The sequence below is a fragment of the Barbatula barbatula genome (genome assembly GCF_947034865.1).
Source record: "Barbatula barbatula genome assembly, chromosome: 21".
NCBI classification, from domain to species: Eukaryota; Metazoa; Chordata; class Actinopteri; order Cypriniformes; family Nemacheilidae; genus Barbatula; species Barbatula barbatula.
In genome coordinates this window covers 6,544,753-6,565,374 of record NC_136784.1, presented here as the reverse complement: position 1 = coordinate 6,565,374, position 20,622 = coordinate 6,544,753, and the positions used below count along the sequence as shown (strand labels likewise).

Below are 20,622 nucleotides of genomic sequence, written 5' to 3'. Positions count from 1 at the left end.
AAAAGGACCATGTGTATGAAAAAAAGAAAGATTTAAAAAGGACAAACAGAATATTTAGAGATCATTAGACGTTCTCAGAGGAACAGATTTGCAATAAGGTGGAAGGATGATAGGAAAAAAACAGGAAGTGTGGATAAGAGGAAGAATAAAGAAGCGAGGGATGTAGGGAAGGAGAGCGAGTGAGTACCGGAGGTTGCAGTGCTGTCACTCAGCGTGAGCGCGGGTCTCTGCTGAATGCTAATGAGATGGATATGCAGGGCAGACTCGATGCTCTCTCAGGAACTCTGAGCTATTGATCAGCTCTAATGCTTCACTAAACTGCCCAGGCACACTGTGGATTCATCTGCTCGCCGTGTGCTGCGGCTCGACACTTTTCCACACGTGTGTGTGTTTGAGAAAGGAGAACTGATAGAGGGAGAAAGTGATGTTAATGACCAAAGAATGAACAATAGTTGTGAGGAGTGTGTCCGTGCGTGTTTGATTTATGTGTTTGTGCCTGTGTGTGTTGCAGGAGTGAGTGTGTTTTAACTAAACGGCTCGATACTATTGACCCGGGCCATGAGTAGCTGTTGATTGTGTCTGGAGAGGTTGCACTTGACAGGACTGCGTGTGTGTTTGTGTGCGGCCGTGGGCCTTGAAGCATCACATTTAATTATTTCCAGTGCGCTGTGGGCCGGCACTCGGTCTAAAAAGGCAGGAAAAGATTTAGTGGTTACTGTAGTGAGTTTCTGATTCCTGTTCAGTCAGATATTTGTCCACTCATGAAGTGTAGAAGTTTCAAGCATGACACAGAGATTTCTAACTAATTCTGTTTAGCAGTTCATTAGTTTTATTAGATCATTTATTTGATTGTTTATTGGTATAATGATCCGATACAAAAAGTTAGCTATGCCTCAAACTCGCAGCATTTGTTGAACCAGTGTTGTCAGAATGCTCTCTTTCTCTTTCTCTTTCTCTTTCTCTTTCTCTTTCTCTTTCTCTTTCTCTCTCTCTCTCTCTCTCTCTCTCTCTCTCTCTCTCTCTCTCTCTCTATCTCTTTGAAGAGAGAGTCTCTGAAAGACTTAATTTGAGGACAAAGTGGTGAAATGCTGGAGACCAGAGGGCATTTCTGTGTACTTGCATGCTTTGTTTGTTTGTGACTGTGTGTTAGGGGGTGGGCAGGTCATCTGCTAATTCATAGGGGTAGATGCTGTGTCAGAGATGGGCTGAGCTGATGCAATGTGATGTACCAAAAAGCGTAAGGCTCCAGAGAGGCCATCTGCTCTATCGCCCTGCCCTGCCCTACACATAGTGTGCGTGTTTTTAATAATTTTGTGTATGTTTGAACAGTTAAACTATCATTTGCTGTCAGGCTGAAACCTCATATCTCAACTTTTGCAAATATTTTATCAATTAAAAGTATTAATAGAGCTGGTCAACTGTGACAATAGGGTTTAATCATTAAACAGTCCAACAGTGACAATATTCTCCTGTTACATTAGAGATGACATTTTTTATATTCGGTTTTGATATATTTCCTGTTGAAACAGAAAGTTAGGCCAACATATTGAACTACTTTTTAAAATAATATGTCAAAGCTACAAATCTGATTTGCTAGAGACTAGAGCTGTGAATCTTTACGTGCATCGCAAATTGATTCGATTGCGGTTCAGAGGGTCACGATTCAATATCCTCCAAATGTAATATATTGTTAATAATACAAACACTCTAAACTCTTTCTTTTTCACTCAGATTTAAACTCGTATGTGTCATAAGGAAGTGATTAGAGAGTCTGTCTCTCTTTACTTTCTATTAGAGTCACACTCGCACAGTTGCAGCTCTTTTTCATAGTTTTGACGCGTCACTCTGACAAGACAATAGCTTCTTTGATAACGCGAATAGAGTGACAACTTTAATCTGCTTTAAACAGCGGTCCAAGTTCAGAAATATACAAGAATGCACTTTATTTACATGCACCTTCCTCGTGTGCGTTATAAAACTACTGCATGTAAACTCATTGAAAGTGAGAGAGAGATAGGGAGCGCTGCTTCTCCCTGATTTTGAAAATACAGACTGAAAGACGCATTTATAGAATTGATGTCGAAAGTAATGCTTTCAAAAAAGGAAACTGGTACAGGGCTGTACATTAACCGTCTGTTAAATTAGAAAAAAATATTTATGTGTAGTTTATCACATAATTTGTCAGGTAACCTGGGGGTCAGCTGTGGCCTGGTGGTTAGAGAGTTGGGCTTGTGCTCAGAAGGTTGCCGGTCGAATCTCAGTGCCAACAGGTCATGACTGAAGCAAGCCACCTTACCCCTGATTGCTCTGCAGTAATGTGCCCCTGTAGAAAAAACTACTTGTAAGTCGCTTTGGATAAAAGCGTCTGCCAAATGAATAAATGTAAATGTAATTGTAGGTAACTGACGAAGGACATTTAAGCGATAGTACACCCAGAAATGACAATTCTGTCATCATTTACTCACCCTCATGTTATTTCATACCTGTATATTACTTTGTTCCGATGAACAAAGATATTTGGAAGAATGTTATACATTTTCAGTTCTGGGACATCATCTACTACCCTAGTAGAATTTAGTTTTCTCTTTTTGTTCTCTTGAACACATAATGAGATATTTTGAAGAATTAAGGAAAACAGCAAGTTTTCGGGGCCCTTTGACTACCATTTAATTCTTCCTACTATGATAGTCAATGATGTCCCAGAACTGAAAAATACTATCATAGTAGGAAGAATTAAATGGTAGTCAAAGGTGCCTGAAAAACTCTTTGTTTTCCTTAATTCTTCAAAATAATTTTTTTCCTGCTAGGGGATGATAATTGCAATATATTTCCTATAACTGAAAATTGCAAACATTCTTACAAATATCTTTCTCTGTGTTTATTGGAACAACGTAATTTATACAGGTATGAAACAACCTGAGGGTGAGCAAATGATGACAGATGTTTCATTTTTGGATTAACTATCCCTTTAATGTTACAGTTGGGTAAATTAGGGCCATATCCATTAGTTTTTCACATGTTTTTCCATTTTTCTGTTATAATTTTTCTGAGTTCTGTTTTCCATTCTTTTACTTTACAATAGTTATATATTTGTCCACATACTGCAGTATATTATTATATAAATTACTATGGTAAATTGCAGTAAAATGCCTTTAAATATAGACTCAGTGCAGCAGAAAAAAGTACCACTGCACCACTGATGTACACCATACACAAACAAGCATTGCAACAAACACACCTCAAACAAACAACCGGCTTTGTCTAAATCACGTGCAAAACGCGTGTGTGCCACACTGGCGAAATGATTGATTTTGATTATTTTTTGTCATGTGCTTTATTTAATTCCATTATTTTTAAAAATTGCTTATTTGTTTTTATGCATCATAAATGCATTGTAAAATTATTATTATCCACAGCTCATCTAGAGACTGTACAATTTAAGTTTATTTAGGTTTGTCTGCTTTGTTAATGTTACAAAAGTGCAGAATATGATGTTTTGAAGGGTAGGTTAAACTATAACAGAGATGCACAAAGGTAAAGAAAGAAGTACAGTTGTAACGGATACTTGAAATAAATATAATGAGACGTAAGCATGGTTGTGTGTGTGTGATTTTGAAGTTGTTTAATTAAAGGTGCAGTTGTAACACACAGATGTATAATTAGTGAAGTCTTGAGTCTCGCAGCAGCTGCTTAGTTCTTTCTTTTGTGTAGTGGCTCTCACGCAAACGTCTGCCATTCTTGTGCACCCACACATACATTTGTGCACATGTGCAACTTTATGGTTCTCTTGTCTTTTCACCTTGTTTTTTCTATTAAAGGAGAAGTTCACCTCAAAATAAACCCCCATTGACCCTTATTCCTACTATGGAAAGTCAATGGGGGCTTATTTTAAAGTGAACTACTACTTTAAATCTCTCTCCTTCTCTTCACTTTATATGTCCTCAGTATCTAAGATACTAAAGATGCGTTTTTTCTCGGTTATCAAGAGTGGGCGGGTTAACCGGATGCTTTACAGTGTGATGAGGAGATTATGCCGTGTGTTTGTAGGGGGATGCGCGGGTTGGGTAGACAGCCAGTCATTTGTGGCTTGGCACCCACAGTCTTTGTTCTGCCTGGCATGATGCCACCCGTGGCCATCTGGTACAGGCTCTGTGATTCTTCCCCACGGACACTAGCTAGTGCTCATCATCTCTAGAGCAGCAGTTTAAAATTCACACTCTCGCCAGAGAGACAGATGATCAGAGACGGCACATGATAAGCATGCGATACATCATGCGCATCATAAGCAACACATGGACTGATGGAGTCATTTGTCTCCTGGCACGTTCAGGGCATTTGGTGTTTCTGCAGGTGTCTTGGGTCACACAGAACTGGAGTCGTGCCATAGGGTCACCTTCAACCTTCACCGCTTGGCTGTTCCACTTTCTTTCCAACAGACACACACCCACGATTGCTTAGAGATCTTAATAGGGACATTGCATGGATTTTTATATACAGCTAATTAAACTGCATGAGACTAATCCTATGAAAGGCGTTTTAACCCCCCAAAAAAAACATTTACTTACATATATATTAGTCTATATAATTAAATACAATGAGTTTTTGATGTATGTTCAGTATGGCTTGATTCAGGGATCTGGCGCTCAAGTTTGTCTTAACACCCAACCCTGTAAAGTTTAATATGAGTTACATTTCCATCATTTCTTATATATATTTTTTATATAATTTATTTTTTATAACCACTCCGCAATCTTACATCTTTAATTAAATCTTAAAGTGGCAATCCGCGATCATTTTGGGGTAAAAATAATCCGAAGTCAATTATTGAGTAAATGCATAGACAGATCATTGTTCAAAACGATTGTCTTATCTTACCCTGATTCACAACGGTAAGCTTATAATAATGATTTATAATTTGCGCTGTCGGGTCGCCCCGTGCAGGAAATTTCAATTTGGGGGAGTACCTCTTTGCGTCACACAGGAGAGGAACCGGCTAGTTTATCACATGTGTGTGGATGGTGCTTACAGTCGCCTAGAATTTAAATCATCATCTAGATGGCTGTGATGGCTTTAAAAGCGATCATCTGGGGAATGTCATGTAAAATCTTAATTTATTAAGTTCTGAATCTGATTACATCTGGGGAATCATCTGTTGTTAATAACAAAGTAACCTTGCGCTCCGGAGAGCTAAAGTGACAGCTTCGTGCTAAAGCAAAAGCTTTGTCGGACATCGACATGGATTTTGAGAGTTGGCTCCGACATCTGAAAGGATTGCATTAACAGGTAAGACAGCACTATCGTGATTTTATTTTTTTATATATATTTTTATTAAGTCTTTGTTTCATGCAGTCAGAACAAAAGTGGCAGATATTATAAGTGTTCCGACGGCATGTTTCAGATATATTACTTACAATTTGGGGGAGTACCTCTTTGCGTAAGGAAGGCGGTATTTTCCATGTTATTTAGAGGCGCGACGCAATATCAAATGCTACAATAGATTTTTTATTAGTGATGTTCTTAAACGTTTCACGTTGTATCTGGTAAAGACACGGTCACATGTTACTTTCACGTTGATGTACAGATGTTCTCTGATGTGCTGTGAGCAGTCACCACAGAGCTCGGATTCATCCGCGCAGGACAGCAGTGCCAAAGCACAACCCACGTAAAGAAAATAACTCCGCGTATAACTGACATTTTATGTTTCAAACTGAGATGGCGACAAAGAGGCCAAAGATAAGGACTGCAGCTTTAAACATATCCGTTTAACATTTTGATTCAGTTATAAATGTTCTGTTGGTTGTACTATGTTCAAAACAGGAAATTTTTTTGGGCCAGCGTTGCTTAGTTTTCCAAAATGGTCTATGATCATTCTTATAAATCATTACAGTCACGTATCATTTAAAACAAGTATTCCATCCTCAAGCAGTTGAGCCGAGGTGACTGGAATCATGGAAACCTATAGCTCTATGTTTGCGTCTGTACCATCAGGATTAGCATTAGCAACATCTGTGCACTCTTTAAAAGCATTTTGGTCAAGTTGAATGGGGAATGTGAGAACACGGGGTCATCTTAAATAATCCTCCTCTATGATGATTCTCCTGTCTAAAAATTCTGATGTCAGCCATTTCTGTCTCCAGAAAGAACCGTCCCACGGGAGCCACACGCGCTTTTACACGTATATTGTAAAGGATTTCAAACTGAGATGAGAATCACTGATTCAGTGTAGTGATCTAATCTAACAATGATTCATCATACTCCTGATCTCAGAACAGATCACAGAGTGCTGCATTGTGTCATACTGTATGTGTGTTATTATGAGAGAGGGGCTAAAGTGGGGTAAAACGGTCGGTTGCGGTATAAGATCCATTAATCTCTTACTTGGCAAAGCCGGTGTGGCTTTTAACCTGTGAACCTGATGTGTTAGAATGTGAATATAATTTATGCAACACAAACGCATTGTTCAGCTGTTTAACGTCCTGACCTGCTCCATGACTGATGTAAGGCTTACCTAATGTTATTTATTGTGTCTTTCAGCGTTGGGCTATTAATGTTTGATGTTCTCAGTTTATTAAATCGATTTTTGGTCCAAGTATATTTTCTTGCTTGATTTTTTTTTGAATGATTAAAAATGTAAGCAAGACACATATATAGGACAATTCCTCAAAATGTATTCACCCTCATGTCATTCCAAACCTGTATGACTTTCTTCCGTTGAACACAAAATATATATTAAAGAATCGTGAATTATATGGACACAAATCTCAAAATATCTTCTTTTGTTTTCCACTGAGGAAAGGTTCATATAAAGGTTTTAAATTACACGAAGGTGAATAAATGCCAGATTTTTGGGTGAACCATTCCTTCAATTCTGCAAAAACAACTGCATTTTCTCCAGTTCAATCACATAGTTTGACCGACTGGTATTAGTCTCTTTGTCTCCATCTCTTGATCTTGAGTCTTGTGCACTGGTTTTGTTGTTGGTGTTGCGTTCACTGGTCTTAACTCCTTCACTGTTGCTGTGGTGAGACATTTACTGATCCAGGATCTGTGTGATCGCTCCTGCCTCAGGTATCTCACTACAGCAATAGAGTGTGTGTACTGATCCACCACCTGTGCTTGCGAGACTCACCTCAGAGTGTCAGGCTGGGTTTGTCTTGTCTCTGCTTAGGGACCGCAGCCCGGCGCTACTTTCCTGGCACGCGCTCGCGTTTGTATTTTGTAGTCGTTTGCCGCGTGTCAACCCTCCCCCTCTTTACGTAACATGACATTTCCAACAACACCTGCGTCCCTCATAAGTATTTTTGGTGCTCTCCCTCGCTCTCTCTCTCACAGATACACACTCTCTCATTTGAGCCCATATGCGCTCACACTTGCGTGAGCCCAATCACACATAATTACCAGACGTAGTGGCAGAATAAAAGGGGTTTAACAGTTAGTTTGTCTCTCTCAAGTGTCTCTTTGTATTTTCATCTTCATTTCTAACATTCTTTCCGTCTTTATTTTACACGCTTATAAAGAACTGTCTGTAAAACAAGTCTGAAAATGATTGGAAGCTGTAAGATCATAAGTTTAATATTTATAGTACGGTTTAAATGAATTGTTCACCTGACAGAAAATTCACTTCTAATTCACTTCCATTCACTTCTAATGTACGAACACAAAACAAATGCATGTGAATGGGCATCGCCATTGTTTGGTTGCCAACATTCTTCAAAATATCTTCTTTTGTGTAGTGCAGAAGAAAGAAAGTCATACAGGTTTGAAATGACAGTAAATGATGACAGAATATTCATTTTTAGGTGAACTTAGGAAATAAGGAAATATTGGCCAAACTGGTAGACTCAAGCATTTATGTGAATCTTAGTCAATTAAAACTACATTTATTCATTGAACAGATGCTTTTATCCAAAACAACTTAGAAATGAGAGAGTGCAGCTATTGTACTACAAACTCTTTTATTTCTAAAGATAATTTTTTTAAGGCCTTTAATGGTAAAACACACGCGTTTAATTAATGCATGTTTGACTTTTTTACGGCCACACACTCGCACGTTCATTCATCTTCATGTACCATTACAAGATAGTAAAGATGATATCTTCATACACACACACACACACACACACACACACACACACACACACACTTTTATTCATGTCCAGTGTGAGGCTATCTAGATGGATGACTGCTCTCTCTGGGGACTGATGATCTTCATGGCTCCCATGCTGAGGGTAAATCTCTCTGGTTTTACAAGAGGCCGCAATCAGCCCTCGGCTGGTTGTTAAAGTAACTAGGCTGAACACCTCTGTTCCGCATTCCCCCACCGCTCAGCCCTCAAAGTTTAATTACACTGAACTGATGGCTGACTTGAGATCTGTGCTTTCCCCAGACCGTACATGATCTCTCTTCAATTTTACACTTGACCTAAGATTTGGAATTCCCTTTGGTTTGATGGGCTTCTAGTGCAGGGCAGATCTCATATCAGGGTTCTCAATGCATCACTCATTTGCCTGTTATTTAACAAGGGGTTAAACTGTTGGGTATCTCTTTCCCTGTATTTCTTGTGGATCTTGAGAGAGTATACCTGTCGAACCATAAATTTGGCATTTTCATTAACATGAAACCAACAATGAGTAATAAAGTTTTCAGTGATTATTGATCTTGTTTATTGTTAGTCAATGTCAAATACAGTTGTTCGTGTTAGTTTAGTTTGCATGTTCAATGTTTTTTTAGATATTTTTAGACATACTGAAAATAACAAAGATTAACAATTGCAGAAATACTGTTAATTGTTATTTATGTCATCTAATGCTTAACTAATGTTAACAAAGGCTACAAGTTAGAGTGTTACAAATATATTAGTATTCTATTGCAATTACATAAGTGAAGCATTTTATGACAGATCTTCATAATGAGTTTTAAAGTGTTATTTATAAATTGTGTTAATAATAATGAGGGATGTCTTATTATGCCTTAAAATAGTTTCATAATGATGAGATGGGTCCACATTTTGTAAAGTCTTGTTAACTCCGACAGAACATTAATTCAGAACAAGACAATATAAACAATAATAGACTGAACGGATGCTTAGATGATGAGAAAAAACTATGTCTTGCATTTTGGACTAAGACCTTTATCTTAACCATACTTAACCAACTTTCACCATGAAATCAAACAGGAACAGAAGTGTTTTACACAGTGTTGCAGTGATTATTATAAATGATTATAATCCGTGCACACCATTATTATTATTTTATTGATTTGCTCTTCTAATCTTTATTCTAAAACATTAAGCTCCTCTCCCACTCTCAACAACGACTCTTCACCACATGACGCTTTTCTGTCACGTTCTTGTCTCTTATTGTTTTATTTGAACTCTGCACTGCGATATTGTCTGACAGCCATTATAACAGTCTATATACACATTTCAACAGCAGGAAACTTGACGGATAGGACCCACCAATACCAATCATGAAACGCCAACTTGACTGACGGATAGTTTAGCCCAGGGGTCTTCATCGTTTTTCTGGGCAAGGTCCCCTTAGATGAGAGATGTATGGAGCAGGGACCCCCTTATACTAAATGTGTAAACAGAGCTATTTCAATAGAAACAACCCTTACTGTCACAGCAATATTATGTTGAGACATTACATTAGAACTGTTATGCATGTTATTGTTGCACATACATACTTTTCTGTGTATTGTTTTTATTATTAATATAGATTGTTTAATTATTTTAAGAGATTTACTGCATCATACATTGTCATTGTACTGTGAAACATTGACTTGTCCTGAACCTTAGTTTTTATTAAGACTTCAATGAGATGACTGACCCTGGTTATCAAGAATTTTGCTCATCAAGAAAATGCATCTTGATTCAATAATTTTTAGCCCTTTGTACTGAAAAACAAGACAAAAAGAAACATAAGAAAGTCATTTTTGCAGTGCAGAGTTTACAAGGCCTGGGTCTACAAGCATGGAATCCTCCCAAGAATCCTCTGGCCTCTGCTCATCTATGAGGTCCCCATGACTGTTGGTGGAAGGTTTTGAGCAAAAGGTGAGCAGCTATCTACGCATCGGGCTATATGGTAACACCAACAAGCTCAAGCTCCCTTTTAGCTCAGTCAGGGAGGAGCTCATTGTTGCACAGGCACAATAACTGCTGTAGTACTCTGGATCCAGAGATGCCAAAGTATCTGGTGCAGGGATTCTTGTGAGAACAAGACGAAGTGGAGGGCAGCCGAGGCAAGGCCGGACTTGGGAGCCTAAAAGCAACCCAATATGACTCTGCCAGCTGATAAGAGAGGCAGAGGCTGGTACAGGAGGAGGTACAAGTTTCGGTCGAGGAAGAGCGAACCAGCAGTGGCCATACGGCAGTAAGGCACCTGGATGAGGTAGGGGCAGGCGATGGAGAGGAGTGTCACTTTGAAGAACATCCAGGAATCCCGAGAGGATCAAGTTCTTGATTCAGGGGGTCTAGGATGTCCTACCACCTTAGAAATGAGAAACACCTGCATGCCCCCTTTGTTCCAAATTAGGGACGTTAGAACACAACCTGAGCAGCTGCTCCAAGGCACTGGGTGAGGGCCGGTATCGATGGAGCAACAACCAGGTCCTCAAATCCATCGCTGAGGCAATCAGCAAGGGGATCAAGGACAGCCGACACACCCAAGCTACAGCCAGGGCCATTCACTTCATCGGGGAAAGAAAAAACTGCTTTGCAGGTTTGCGTTCCACAGCCCAGGGCTGGGCAATGACAGTCGACATGGAATGGCAGCTGAAAATTCCATCATACATCATTCAGTCCAAATTGAGACCTGACATAATTGTCTCAGAGGCCACAAAACAACTGATCTTGTTGGAGTTGACAGTGCCCTGGGAGGAGAGGATGTTGGACGCTCAAGAGAGAAGGATAGAGAAATGCCAAGAACTGGTGGAGGATTTTTGGAGGAACGGATTGAGGACCAGGATTTACCAGTCACTCCCTGAGCAAGGCCTACGGCACGCTGGGCATAACAGGTGCTAACCGAAGAAAAGCCATAGGTAACAACGTGGAGACAGCAGAGAAAGCTTCCAGATGGCTCTGGTTGAAGAGGGGAGAGCAGTGGGGGCAGTAGAATGCTACTTGGATACAGGCCGGGGTCTGATCAGCCTCGGTCGAGTCGCCAGGACGAGGGTGTCTGTTGTAAGACTTGAAACACCCAGTGACTCCTGGAAACAACACTGATGATGTGTCCAAGTCGTGCTTCAGATCATGTTTCTGTAAACAATGCAGAAGCGGTGTGGTGTCATTTGCCTGTCAAATTAGCGCTTTACAGCTTTAACAAATTGAACAGAAATTCAGAAATATATGAAAATGCACTTTATTTGCACACAACTCCTTTCACGCGTAACGTTACTCTGAACTTATCGGAAGGGAGACAATGAAGCAGATTTTCTTCTATTGCTTCTGCTGCCTGAATGGATGTTTTTGTCCCCACGAAGGTTAAAATTGCAATCAGCGGAGCTTCAATGAGCTTATATACGAAACACTGTTGCAATAGTTTGATGCTATGTGCGTCAAAGTTGGATACAGGTTACATTTATGGAGAGGCCCCTCCTCCAAGTCTGTGGCCCTAGGCAACTGCCTGCTCTGCTGATAGGTAGTGCCGGCCCTGCATAGTAGGACAAATTTATTTGTACATTTCAAAAAGAAAAATATGTTTCGAAGAATGTTGGAAAGCTAACTGGGGTTCTTGGGCTCTTTTGACTACCATTGTTATATTTCTTCTTTTGTGGTCAATGGTGGCGAAGAACTGTTTGGTTACAAGCATTCTTCCAAATATCTTTCTCTGTGTTCATCAGAAAAAACAATTTATACAGATTTGGAACTGTATTTTGCAGAGTTCACACTCTATGATTTTGAGCCCGATTTTCAGAGATCACAGATACCATGGAGTTTTTTGGACCAGCGGAATTCTGCGTACAGGGAATAAGTCCAGAGGGATTCAGACCACACTGCTCTCCCGTGGGGGAAATAGACCGGACTACTACTGGGAACACACTGGTGTTAAGCATCTGTCTGAAAGATTTGTCGTCTGTGTGTGTGTGTACATTTATTTTATTCCAGTGTAGGACTAGATGATGTCATCCTCTAAATTTGTTTCCTTTAGTCTGATGTAAGTTCTTATTCGAAATTAAAAACGCTCCACCATATTTACATTTGTTTCATTTGTCTGAGAATATATACGGCTGAAGTGATAAGCTCATGTTTGTGTGTGAGGGTATACGATACAGGGGCCCTGCAGAGGCACCGATCGGTCATTGGAGGCTTCCCTTCATAAACACCAGCATTAATAACAATCAAAACGCCGGCTGGCCCAAGCGCATAGTTTATACGAGTGAAGAATTCAATTACGCTGCAGGGAGTGGCTAGAGCCCGTTATGACTGCCAGGGTGACATCTCATTTGCAATGAATCATGGGACCGGGCGGAACAATTATGCCCTCCCTCACTGTTACTGTGTTACTTTGTTTGCTCATTCGTTCATTGCGTTTTCCTGCGTCTCCCTGTAATTCTGCTTCTCTCAATCTTTCAGTGTAGTGAAATGCTTCTCTCAAGGGGTTGTCGTGGCTTCAGATTTCTGAAGTTACTGTAAATCTCCACTAAATATCTTTTTATTTAGGGTTGGGTGGTGCCAACTATGTCAAGCTGACTTTGTTTGTCCACACTGAATCACAATTGATTAATGTACACAATGTGAATGCAGCATACACTCATAGGATCAGTTTTAATCCCTCTTGTCCAATGTCATGTCGCAGAGGTATATCCACTGTGAAATGCTAGATTCCTTTTATTTAGTTGACCTGCTTTTTTTATTATTAATTGTACTGTTGAAATGATACAAATAAGCACAATTAGAAAAATATCTGTTTGATTTTGATTCAATGTCAGGAGGAAAAAAAGTGATATAACCAGTGCTGTCAAATCGATTAGTCGGGATTATTCGATTGCAGAATAATTGTTTGTGTTTATTTATGTGTATATATAAATGCACACACATTCATGTATATACAACAAATATTTACATTATATATATGTAAATTATATTTAGATATAAATTGATATCATGTGTAGTTAGATCGAAAAATACATTACATTTAATACTTACATGTTTGTTTGTGTATACACATAAATGCACACATACGTACATACTGTATATTATATAAAACTATTTATTTTGGAATCGATTAATCACGATTACTCAATTTGAAAGTCTTAGATATAAGTATACACTGTACAATGGTACCGACAAATATACCGTACATGTGTATGGTGTGACAAAATATTATATTATACAAATTTTGAAATATGAATTATAGGATAAGCAGATAAACAATGAAGGTAAAAATTCCCCTCTCTCTCTTTTTCTCTTTCTTTTTCTCTTGCTTTTTCTCTTTCCTTGTCTCTCTCTCTCTATCCCTCCCTCCCTCCCTCCCTCTCTCCCTCCCTCCCTCCCTCCCTCTCTTCCTCTCATATTTTCACCTTATATTATATGCACTTCTCTTTGACAGACTCTGAAGGCTGTGCGCTTTACGTGGCTCTTTAAAAATGCAGCAAGTGTGCCCAGGCCGCCTGTGAGGATACAGATGAGGCGGCAATTAAAGTTTTAACGAGGGCTGTGTCTGTTCCCCTGATTAGCATGTCCCACCTCAGTGTAGCTCAGACCCATTCAATATATACAGCGCAACTTATTTTCATAAGCTGTTCCTCGGGCCTATAGGCTCTGAACATATGCCGGGCATAGTGGAACGTTGCTACGTGCAACGTTTAAAGATAATTTGAGTGCAATGAGGGTTTATTGTAAAGTGGATCACGTAATGCCAGGAATTAATTTTTGTGTCTTTGTGCTCAAACCCAGTGGTAACGTTTCTTTTTTTAACTGTGAACTTCAACCAGTAATGATCGTTTTGCACTGATCTGGTTCCACTCCGGCCCACCTGGCAATAATCCCATTGGTATTGTGCGGCTCTCGAATAAATGCCACTCTCAGAACCTTCCATATCAACTGCCTGTTTATGTTCCCATAAACCCTCTCATTCCGCGAGAGGCGGACTTCAGAGGCAGGGGGAAGAAATTTAATGTGACACCTAAGAGTCGAGGAATAAATTCAGTGTGACACCACCGATAAGGGTCAGAAGGTGGAACACTGGTTAATCGTGCCCACACCGGAATGCATTACGTGTGGAAGCACGCGCCACGCTGCCTCTGTGACCTTCAGGTGGAATCATTTGCATATTATCAGGAGGGAGAGGTGTGTGTGTGTTGGCGTATAAGTCGGTGTGTGTGCTTGTCTTAGTGTGAGAAGGGCTTTGGTATGGTGAGATGTCTCTGAACCCCCGTCAAACCTCACGATCTCATTTCCAATTCCTGGATAGATGCTCTATGCAGATTACCCCAGTAATGCGGTTATCACACGCACACACACACGCAAAAATGCACACACAGAGTCTTTGTGGTCTCGTTGAATGCCAAAGTCTGGTTTTGGAATGAGTTTTGGAATGAGCTGATCCCTATTGAGAAGGTGATTTTTATTGAAATGTTTTTCACTGTTCATTCTCTCTCAGTCTCGGTTTCTCGCAACACACACGCACAGAAAATTGGATGCCCCTCCATTTTTTTCTCTAATAGGATTGAGTTAAAGGGTAAAGGAGGTGGTGGCATGTAAGCACTGTGATTGGAGCAGAGTTAATAAATGAATATAGAATGAGCTGAGGAAAAGGAGGCAGGGTTTGGGTGAGGTTAATATGGCTTTTGCAGAAGGTCATTATCCTTTTACTTATTATACTTATACATTTTTTCATAAATTAAATCAGAATATGATTAATTGTTATTGATAGGTTTTGTTATTGATAGGACGTTTTTGTTGTACATTTGAATCACACATTTTTCTCTCTTATTTTTTACTTAATGTTTATGCATATTTCATAAATCCATTTTAAATGCTCACCATGCAACATTAAATAAATCACAAATCTAACATTCCCGGATGCAAACCGAAGCTAAACACTTAGATCCGAGGCTTGCAGCGATAGCAGTTCTTTTATCCTTAGCAGTCTGACACAATCACATCTCTTGTGCCACAAATCATAATTTGCTAACGCTACAATAATGGAAGGCGTGATATGGTCTTATCAGTTTATAGAAGCACTGATAAAAGACAATGTATAGCTTGATATCTCCAGACAATGGGCTTTTAACAGTCAGAGCCTGTTTTGTCTAAGCAGGTAAGCTCGGATATGAATTGTTCATATTCTTTATTTACTCACGCGTATGTTTTTGTTTCTGGTTTGTGAAACAAAGGGAGAATTTTCACAAAAGGGGTTTGTAGTTACCCCATCTCTTTAGAAAAAAAACTGAATTGTTTCTGGGTGTTTTGTTTTGTGTTTTTGGACATTTGTTGATTCGTCAAAATATTAGTTTTTGTTTTATTACAATTATATTAGGGTTAGTTTTTGGTAAACTTTTTCCAAAACGTCCTGCCACTCAAAGCTTGAACATACTTTCTCTATAGTAGATGAGTAGACAGATGGACATTTCTTGTTTTGAGGACGTTTTGGTTTCGTCTCCTGGTGCGATAGGACGACACCCCGCTTGAGCTGTCTGTGCGCGTGTGGTGCATCCATTATCTGGGGTAGGTTTGTCTATGCGGGTCGATCGGGAGACCAGCGGGGATGCACACTCTTCTGGAAACGGATTGATTCTTGTGTGTGTGCGTGTGAATGCTCCCATTGCTCTCATGTGCCGCACAATACCAATTATACCGACACCTCTGTCTGGTGTGACCTCACCCTGCTTGGCATCAGATGTATGCCCAGTGCGGACACTCCACAGGTGGACGTTCCCAAAGGGTCTGGTGAGCAGACGTGTCGGAATTCAGCTTTCATAACCCTGTGTTTGTATCCCCCTTGTGACTCCCTTTTACCCCGTGAGTTCAACTTTTTGTTGTTCTTGAGTGGAAAAAGTTAAGATAATGGCAGCGTTTAGAAAGTCCAGACAGGCAAGGAGAGATCAATAGGAAGGGGAAGAGAGAAAGACACACACTGTGCTCTCACAGCCTGAGTGATGGTTAAGTTTAGCTCACAGACTTGACAAAGGGCTGTTGTTTATTTTTGAAGTGCTGTTTTTGTGTCTTATCAAACATTTATTTTTTACTTGTTGTTCTTTCTTGTACTTTCGTGATGTTTTACTGAAGTTTAGATCTGTGTGTTACACGCTCTATTTCAAAGCTAGCCTCTTTGTGTGGTGTACAGACAAAATTTTGTGTCCGCTTAGCGTTGGTGCTTTCGTAGCTGGATAGGACGTGAAGTAACATGGTTTATTCCAGAAGAGACTGTTATTAAATTACATCATAGATTTTTATGTCACTTTAAAATGAATGCAATACGAGCATTTTTATTGTACCTGTCACAGTGCATTCTAGCATATCTATGACTTAAAATGTGTAGGCAGCATCAGTTTCTTAAATTATACTTTAGCTTTTTGTCTGCTTCCTTTAGTTCATTTTTTAATTCCTTTAGCTTTTCTCCCTAAAATCCCTTTCGGATTCTAAACTAGGGAAGTTTAAGCCGTGCAGATGTGGACGGACCAGCAAATCATATCGTAACCCATCATTAATTCATGGCTTCCCTTTTTTCTTGTGACAGTGTGTGTATAATGTTTAATGCATTCTCTATAGTTGTATGAGGCAGTGAAAGCCACACTAGATGGAGGATTTTCAGAGGGAACTCGTAAAACGAAATCCCACTTTCTCCAAAAACAAAAAGACGGTTCTCTGACTAGACGCTTTAGCCTCGAGCGGCGGCTACACGCATAGTAGATGCTGGATGACTCTAACTGTTTATAATGTGCTCAGGCATGAAAGCACTGTGTCTGCACTGAGAGTTTCTTGTCGGTCGTGTTTACCTTCAAAAGGACACATTTGAGGGGTAGAATCTGAAGCATTTAGCATCCTGCTGAAGGGATTAAAGGGTTTAAACAGCTAACACAAAGGTTATAAATTCTGCAGTCAATTTAGCACCAGGAAGGAGGATTTTTAGCAGACTTGTGACTCACATCAATCTACCCCTGATATAGAACGACCAGCTGGGTGACAGCATGAAGCATGTTGTGCCTAAGAAAAGTCAAATTCAACATTAATATAATCCAGCATATTCCTCCATAGTTGTATACCATATTTACATCAATTATTGAATCAAAACTGTATTAACATGACCTTGATATTAGCATGGTTTTCTGGACATCGTAGGCAATTATAAACGATATATTGGATCTCGTTTTAATGTGTACCATTCGAATGGCATAATCATTTGGAACTATGGCAGTTCCAGACGTGTATATGGTTAAAATTCCATTGTAGGAGTACTGTAGTATTACCATGAATTTACCACAGTAGCGACACAACTTTATTTGCACATTTGTTTTTTGTTAGATTAGTGGGTGCAAGCTTACATGTCACGTTTAAAACACACGGGTAACTTTTGCAGATTTGTGTTAATTTTGGAGAATCCATCATTTATATTCATTTATTCGTTTAATGTTAATTGACAAAAGGTCAGCTTGTGCTCATTTTCTTTGGCATAATAGGTACACTGTCACATTGAACAGACTGTACAGATATTAAATACGATGTCTTCTCAAAGGTCTTTTGGTAAGATTGTCTATTGCTAATATAAAGCTGCTTTGCGTTACAAATGTACTGTTGTTTACTATTAAATCAGACAGACTGAATGATTCTCTTAAAGGTCACTGTTCCCCAGTGGCAGATGAGTCCTACTACTTATCCAAGAAAAATGAGTTTGAAGCTATTACGTTTAGACGGTGTATTTTTCTCTGCTCTGAAGGATTGTTATTTTATAGAGGTCTTTTATATTACACCTCGGGGACATAATAATCAATCATGATATGGATTTTTTCCCCCTAAAATAATTAAACTGATTGAATTATAGATCTCATAAAAAGACAATGTAATGTCTCGGTAGTTGCTCAGGGTCCCTTGTTAAACAGTTGCCGTTGAAGAGGGAACACAGTAGGGATGGGAGTCTTTGATTTCGATTTAGAGAGTCACGATCCAATAAAATAACATCCAAAAAAAAGATTCTTGATGCATCTCAATTTTTTAGCAGCAGATTAGGGGTGCAGATCTTTTATTGGCAATATCTGAGTCAAATTCTGCAAACAAGCCATACTGAAATCTCTGACCTAAATGGAAATGTCTCAAAAGGATTTGGCTCGATCTGAGGACAGATTTTCCCCCAAAGGATTGCAGAGTAGTGTAGGTACACGACCCACACATAAAAGCGCACAGTGTTCTTCTGTCGACTTTTACAATTTCCCACAGCAAGATGAATAAGTTAGCCTATCACCTGTTGGATTTCTCTGCAGTTCTCGAGAGTGCCGTTTCTGGATCAGTGCACAGACCATAAACGCAGAATCGGAAAATATGATCTCTGATCAGAAGGCGCATATACATTTCTTGCAGCCAGTTTTATGTGGCTGATAATGTGTATTGATTCTCCGAGGCACAGTAAAGCTCTCTCACCGAAGCACAGCATATACATAATGACTTGTTGTTAAATGTAATTGTCATGTCTTCTTGCATCATTGGAAAATGAGGCAAAAATAATAGCAATACAAAGCTTCGGTGTACTATTTCTCTTTTGTGCTAGTGTATCTCTCCAGCTCGAGAAAGAAAATCTCACATGGTTCCCTGAGGTCATGATAAATGTAACCAGCTTCTGACAAACAACATTTCACAGTAAATGTGATGAAATATTTAATCCGTATTGTTGTATAGTTGACCCAAAAATGAAAATTCTGTCAACATTTGTTCACCCTTGCCATTTCAAGTCTGTATGGCTTTTTGAAGAAGATATTTTGAAGATGTTGGTAACGGAACGGCGAAAGTACCCATTCACTTCTTTTGTTCGGAAACAAAACCAATGCAAGTCAATAGGTACCGCCGTTTTTCGGTTACCAGCATTCTTCAGAATATCTTCTTTTGTGTTTTGCAGAAGAAAGTCATACAGGTTTGACATGACAAGAGGGTGAATAAAGGATGATAGAATTTTCATTTTTAGGTGAACTATCCCTTTAAATAACCTTTTATGTTTAAATCACTTATCGTGAGCTTCCCTGTAGTGGAGAGCATGGCGCTAGAATCGCCAAGCTCATGGGTTCGACCCCAGGGATTGCACATACTTAGAAAATAAATGTATAGTGCAATGTAGTTCGCTTTGGATAAACCGTCTTCCAAATGCATAAATGTAAATGTTTGGTCAAGGTTACAATGGATGTTAACATAATATGTATATAATTATTTGTATTATTTGATCTCCATTTACAAATGAAAATGTCACTGATGTTATGTTCCGCATCACATGTGACTGAAGTGTATTTGCCGCACAAGGTGAGCATGATATGACCCCAATTTCTCTTCTGTCCAAATATTCAGTATAAACAGGGTTATCAGAAGCCCTCTCCCTCTCATTTGTCTGTGAAGCGGTCAGGCAGAACACCCAGACAGCCCACAGGAACAGACAACGACAGCAGTTTGTCTGAAATAGAGGGAGGACCAGAAAAGAGAGAAATTCAGAGAGAAGAGATAGAGTGTGTGTGTGTGTCCGGTCCCTAAATGCACCTCAGACCCTGAACCCAATGTCACATCCTCTATAGCGAAAGCAGCAGGCTGTCAGCCTGACTGCGGCACACGGCCAATCAATGAAAGCACGCGGACGAATCAGGGTCAGCAAATGGGAAAAAAACGGACGGAGAGGAGAAAAACGAGGTTTGGAGCTACAGATTCGCCATGGCTGTTGGACACCCCCGCTGAGAGCGCGAGGCAATTTTTGAGTGTTTGGACATCTCCGTAAAAGAGGTGGTTGATGGGCCTGTCATGGTCACTCGTACGGCACCAAATACACAAGTTCTGTACACGCGTGCGAGGCCGCTGGTAGTAAATCCAAAGAGATGAGGCTGCCAAGCATCAACCTGCTGTGAGGGACAAGCACCCCACTGTTAGTACACCATCTCCTCGTCTTTTTTTCTGCAGAATTGTCATTTCTTTCTTCTGCTCTTTCTTTTTGATCTCTCTCCACACGTCTCCTACTAGCTCCTGCTCTCGCTGAAAAATGTTATGCCCTCGATGCTTTTCTGCTGGCTTTGACATTCAGCAGACGCCACGGTGCAGGCGCCGGGTGTCTGAGGGCTCCCAGAAGATATCTGAGGTGCACCTCTCTCCCCTCAGGTTAATCTCATGCCATTTCACTCTCAGATGGCCCGGCCACATTATTGCTTTTCTTCATCCACGGCTGTTTGAGATCTGCCTCATCCCGTTTTCTCTTACACACACACATCCTTCTGTCAGATCATCTGCCTCTGAGCAAGAGAATGAGATTAGTGGGTGCAAGCTGACATGTCACGTTTAAAACACACGGGTAACTTTTGCAGATTTGTGTTAACCTTGGAGAATCCATTATTCATATTCATTTATTCGTTTAATGTTAATTGACAAAAGGTCTGTTTGTGCTCATACGTGTGCTTGTGGACTATAAAGGCACATATATTGATATTCTGCTATGTATATGT

The 20,622-nt window shown here is 39.8% G+C and overlaps 1 protein-coding gene across 1 annotated transcript in view; it reads left to right on the top strand.

Moving 5' to 3' along the window:
* Positions 1–20,622, top strand: part of epha10 (EPH receptor A10) — a 94,305-nt gene that overhangs the window by 23,740 nt on the left and 49,943 nt on the right. The window lies entirely within an intron of this gene.